This window comes from Acomys minous (assembly GCF_964271855.1).
Source record: "Acomys minous genome assembly, chromosome: 19".
NCBI classification, from domain to species: Eukaryota; Metazoa; Chordata; class Mammalia; order Rodentia; family Muridae; genus Acomys; species Acomys minous.
In genome coordinates, this window is record NC_140499.1 from 37,877,993 (window position 1) to 37,883,911 (window position 5,919).

Here is a 5,919-nt window from a genome sequence, read left to right on the forward strand (position 1 = left end):
GTAAATGAACGGAACTGGATAATACTATATTAGGTGAGGTAACCTATACCCTGAAAGGCTGTCTTAGTTAGGGTTGCTATTGATGTGAAGAGACATCATAACCATCACACCTCTTATAAAGGAAAACATTTAACTGGGGCTGACTTACAGTTCAGAGGTTTACTCCATTGTCATCATGGCAAGAAGCATGGAGGTATGCAGACACACATGTACTGGAGAAGGATCTGAGAGTTCTACATATTGATCGACAGGCACTAGGAGACTGTGGGCCACACTGGGCATAGTTTGAACACATAAGACCTGAAAGCCTATCTCGGCAGTGACACAATAGTCATACTAGCTGTGATATCTACAAACCAAAATGATAACCTGCATGTCAAGATATCCTTAAGGTGTAATAGTGGCACATATATATCTTGGAGAGTAATAAACAGGTATCTAATTAGACTTAAGGGCTTCTAAATCATGCCTGATTGATGTGGTAAACCTAGCAAATTTTGATGTGGCAAATTTATTGAGGCATTAGAACTTAGAGGACCTACTACTACCACTTACTAAACATTTATTATTTTAAACTGCACTCTAAACACTAAACCTTATACCCTTCATCTCATCTCTGATTAAGTAAACTTCTTTTTGCAGGAGGTAGAGACCATTGCACAAATCCAAATCTGGTCAAAGTGCAGAGAACAGCTGACCATGGTGCCCAGTCTCAACTAATACATCTACCACATAATCTCTACACCTAAGGCCTAGGGAGCATCCCCAGAAGACAGAGCGAAAAGAATATAAGAGCCAAAGGACCATGGCATCTGCTGTGTGATTATACCTTCTTCTATATATGACAGAGAAGCCACACCCATTAAGTCTTTGCAGTATGGTCACTTAATGAAGATGTGAGCAATGACCCTAGCAGTTGGCATGCCAACATGAGTGGGGAAAATGTAAGAGTCCATCCTCCATGAAGAGCTGTCAGTAAATAATGATGTCTGAGAGAGGAAGAAATGATCCACCCTGAGGAATGAATACCCTAAGTGTTTGTCTAATGCAAAATGGTGAGCCCTTAGAAACACACACACAGTGATACTAAATGGAGTTTGTATTTAGTCAGTCTCTCTCTCTCTCTCTCTCTCTCTCTCTCTCTCTCTCTCTCTCTGTGTGTGTGTGTGTGTGTGTGTGTGTGTGTAAAACATTAATAATTAAAGAAGAGGCCACTAATTTGAGAGAACATGAGTAGGGGTTGGAGGGAGGATAGGGAGGAAAGAAATGGTGTAAATATAGAACTCACATAATAAATTTGTCAAAAACACACATGCTGCTATTCTAAAACAAACAAATACAAGTAGAAAGGCCTGATTTGAGTAAGAGCCACCATGGCCTACTTTCTGCACTCCTGACAACTGAATGAACACTGTATGATGAATATCTTCTGTCCAGTCATAAACTCAAAGGTTTTCTTCAATGAAGTTGGAAAACAGGCCCAGAAGCTTATCTTCCATCAGATGCACAGCCACTGTCGTCAGGGATGGTGGAGTCAATGGCAATTAGAAGAAAGGCAAGTATTTAGATAAAAAGACTTTATCGGAGCAGGCATCTTGCCATTGGCTATTCAATACAGCTTTCTGAAGTCTAAGGTGAACCAGTTGAGTGAGCCTTTCCCAGTGCTACCACATGGTTTGCTTAGAGTGCTGGGTGTGTGGCAATGGTGCATTACTACACTGTGAGCCAGAGACCCGAGGAAAGCTTTGCATTGTATTTGATACCTGCATCATTTCCTTTGATCAACTTTTTTTTAACCTTTTTAATTGAATTCCTATTATTGGCTCTTATTTCATATTGTGCTTATAATATGGATTATGTCATAGGAACAGGTTCATCTACAGTCAGAATTTTAAAGTGACCATAGAAGAAATATTATGAACTACACAGATTCCCTATGTCAGAAATGTAAGTGGGTTAACATGCTTTCTGAATTGTCATCGTCAGCAATGCACATGTATAATAAGTACATGGTGTCTAATTGACACCTTTATTCACACAGCATGAACTCATCCATTGAAAAGATGCTTCATGCTTTCACGTTTACAAGTTATACAGTAATGCAGAAAGGTAATAATACATTAGAATGTTTCTTATTCCAGGCCCAGATTTTGTAAAAATGAATCAGTGAATAGAAGTAACAGGAATGTCAATTCTTTATATTTTAAGTTAAGGAGTCTATAGAATCTGACACTGACACGAAGAACTAACTTTCCCATTAAAAAGAAAGAACCCAAAAGGACAACACACAGTGTCTTTAATTAAGCTCTGTATGACTTACCTCATATAGTAAGCTTTACAAATGGACAATGAAAATACAAGGAGATATCTTCACCTCTGATCTTTAACTTGTTAGCAGCTGTGCTTAAGTCATCAGAGATGGAATTCAGTAGGACTTCACCTCTTCTTCTACAGGAAATTGTGTTTGGCAGAATGTTCTGCCCTTCATGGCAACTATTTTCTTGTAAGAGACTAACTTTGTATTTTACAATAGTATTTGCTTACTCTGAATCTAAGTCACTGGCTGATACCTTTTACCAAACACCACAGAGTCACCTATATTTATTAGATTAAAAAGACTGTCCCAGAGGAAGACTAATTATTTACATTCATTGTATGCAGGAAAGGACAGCAAGATATCCCATGGAAACCAATAGAATAAGATTTCTGCAATTATCCTGTTTTCAGTTTTATCTATCAAGCAGTAAGGATTCCTCCAGGACTTTTTGAATCTAAGCTTCTTGTTCCTGTATGGAGATAGTAGCAGAAGATTGCCACACAGTTTTGAAGGAAGGTGTTATTCTGGGTACTTCACTTCTATTAACAACTCTATCTTTACAATGACCCTCTTAAGGAAGCCACCATTAATAGATTCATTTTACAGTAAGAAAAAAATTAAGTAGATGGGTTAAGCAACTCATTCAAGGTCATAGTTACTGACAGTAGAGTACGAATTCTCATGGATGGGAGCCAACTTACCGTAGAACCCATGCTTTCCCTACTGGGTTCTCACACTCACACCCTGCATCTTATAGATGTCCATGCTGTCTCTAAGAATTAAGCACAGAAGATCAACAAGAGATTAACAACATCTTAAAACAAAAATGTAGATGAAAATGAAGGGTGGCCCTAGGTGATTATTCCAAAGACAGTACAGTTTCTTTAGTCTTACAATAGCAGGGCACCCTGGCACTGCAGTGACTCTCATAGCCTCTTTATCATCTGATAATGCATTTCTCTTCATCATAGATGCTGCTTAAACATGCATTTAAAAAACCGCACACCTTTTTATGAACCTTCTTTGCTCTACACTTTTTAAAGCCATTTTGAGCTTTTGAGAAGGGAAACCATTCGTTCTAAGGTCATTAAAAAAATACCATCAAATCTTTGGGACTGAGGAAATCTTGACCTAAGGAAACATGGGTCATTTATCTACAGTGGAGTTTGGCAAATAAAGACAGAAATCTGGAGTAACAGGATGCATGGGACTGATACAATATGAAAGGAAATTTTATTGGACCAATTGATTCCAAGATTGCAGGGACTTTTAAAATTGTGAACTCAGAGATATGGGAGGTTAATATTTAGGTAAAGGTGCTAAAATGCTAATTAAGTGTACAAAGTTGTATTAATATCTAACCTTGTATTTTTTGCTTTCCTTAAGGTTCTCAGGATTAAATAGGAAAATAAATATAAGGATGACATTTGATATGTATATTCAAATACATCTGAACACTTATAAAACAACACAGACAATAAATGCTAAAGTAGCCACAGAAATTGACTTTAGCTTTCTAGGAATGTCCAGGTGCTGGAATACATAATCAGGGTAGAGTGAGAGTTGGACATTCCAACCCCAAGGACGTATGTGAGAAGCTCATAACTGAAGCTCCTGTGCTTGGGTTTCGGTACAGTTTTAGTTCTTACTCCATTTAGTGGTTGCTACAGATTAAACATAAGTGTGTTAGGACCATGCTCTACCACTGAGCTGCATCCCTACAGCCTAAACCTGACTTGAAATATGTTATGAAGCTAGGCAAAAAGCTGTGTGCTAAAAGGGTGGAAAACGAGACCAGTGTCCAAGGACTGTGTCAATACTGGGGAAAGTGGAGGAACTCCATATTCTGTGCCATTTGGGCTAAGGTCCCTTCATTCCTTCTGCCTAGCAGATAGGGTTGCATCTGTATGGGATTTTGGCCACAAGGTGAGAGATGCTTTGCCCAGTTTGTTAGCCTGGAGCCAATCTCTTACACTAATGGACCACACTTGGCTCTTGGGTTACAGAACTGGAGACAGCTTCAAGTGAATGGAAGGTGAGGATTCAAAGCTGACTTTGTGCTTTTCTCCAGAGTGATGGTGGTGGTGGGGCAAAGATATGTCATTTACAAAGGCTCAGTGCAGGCATCAAAAGTGAAAAGGAAGACAGAAGGGAACAGAGTAATATTCTGAAAGGCAAGATGAAAACTGGACAGGAATGGATGCTTTTGGAATTCAGATATAATGCTAAACAACAACAACAACAACAACAACAAACAGGGCTAGATTATGAACTCTAGGAACTTTATAAAATAGTTGCTCCCCCAAGTCCTTAGCTTCTTGGAGATGCCATATCATAAGTACCATTAACACTATGGCTTAAGCAACAATAGCAACAACAGCAACATGATTGTTTCCTGCTTCTAGATATTCTGAAACAAAGAATGGGTCAGAGTTACTGATCCATGCCTTTGGTAGCTTCTGAGAACATCAGGTTTGAAGATAACATTCTTCTCATGTCTTTGCACCATTTTCTTCTGTACATATCGATTTCTGTGTCTGAATGTCCACTGTTAGAAGGACACAAACATATTAGGGTTTTGTGTCTCATCCCAATAACTTCATTTTAACTCAATTATACATTTTATTTCATATAAAGTAACAGTCCAAGGATTTGGGAATTAAGACTTCATTATCTTCCATGAAACACACTTCCACATACGTAAAGAACTGAGAACAAAGAGAGATGTGGTTCAGGAGAGGAAACTAGGAATAGAAGAGTAACGAGGGAAAGGAGAAGTTCCCATAAGGGGTGTCATAATTTCAAGCAACAGGGAAGAGGCCAATCCGCAGAATGAAAGCTGAGGAAAGACTATCGGATTCAGAATTCAGGAAGCTAGTGATGTCCATTATAAGAAGTGTCAAGATGTAGTCATTCTAGATGCAAACTCTAGGGCTCCAACATAAGTCCTTCTACATCCACAGGATATGTGTACACCTCCCAACTCCTCTCCTTCTCAGCTTCCTCACATACAGGGTGAAAATGTAATGATACATACTCAGTAAAGCTGTTTTTTTTTAAAATTAGAACAACTATTTGCCTTCTGTTCCACCAGTTGCTAACTGCTGCTCCATCCAACTCTGCCCGATTGATTGATAGATATTTCCCCCTTTCTGGGCAGTGTAAAATGCAATGGCCCGCTCGCTGTTTCTACTGACCTCCGTTTGGACACCTAACCTGAGTGAGACTTCCTTCTCCTGCTGGCAGAGTTTTCTTTCCCTTTTTCTTCCACACCAAAAGTCCTGGAAGCAGTCGTGAAATCCTGCTGCTCAGGCGTCTGCCCTGGCCACTGGCAGACAACACATTTGACCAGCTTGGGCCAACTGGTTTCCAGACCGCAGAATCCTCTAGAATACACTTCTCTCTTCACCCACCCAGGGAAATGAGTCACCAACTCAGACCTCCAAGCTTTATGGAGACACATAGCTTCTACATTTTCTCATCACACTGGCAGAGCAATTGGGGAACTTAAAAAACTTTACTTTCCTATGCGTTTTTCTCACTGCCCCGCCCTGCCAGAGCTTGGCAGCAGTGATGGCTGCTTAGGAACAACCTTTCTGCTG

At 39.6% G+C, this 5,919-nt stretch overlaps 1 long non-coding RNA gene across 1 annotated transcript; it reads right to left on the reverse strand.

Annotated features, from left to right (window-relative positions):
- Positions 1-1,111: 1,111 nt before the first annotated feature.
- LOC311590622 lies at positions 1,112-5,715 on the reverse strand. Its single transcript, XR_014776931.1, has 3 exons — positions 5,515-5,715; positions 3,019-3,089; positions 1,112-1,513 (listed from the first exon to the last, which is right to left on the reverse strand). It is a non-coding gene; the product is annotated as an uncharacterized lncRNA (long non-coding RNA).
- Between the last annotated feature and the right edge of the window lie 204 nt (positions 5,716-5,919).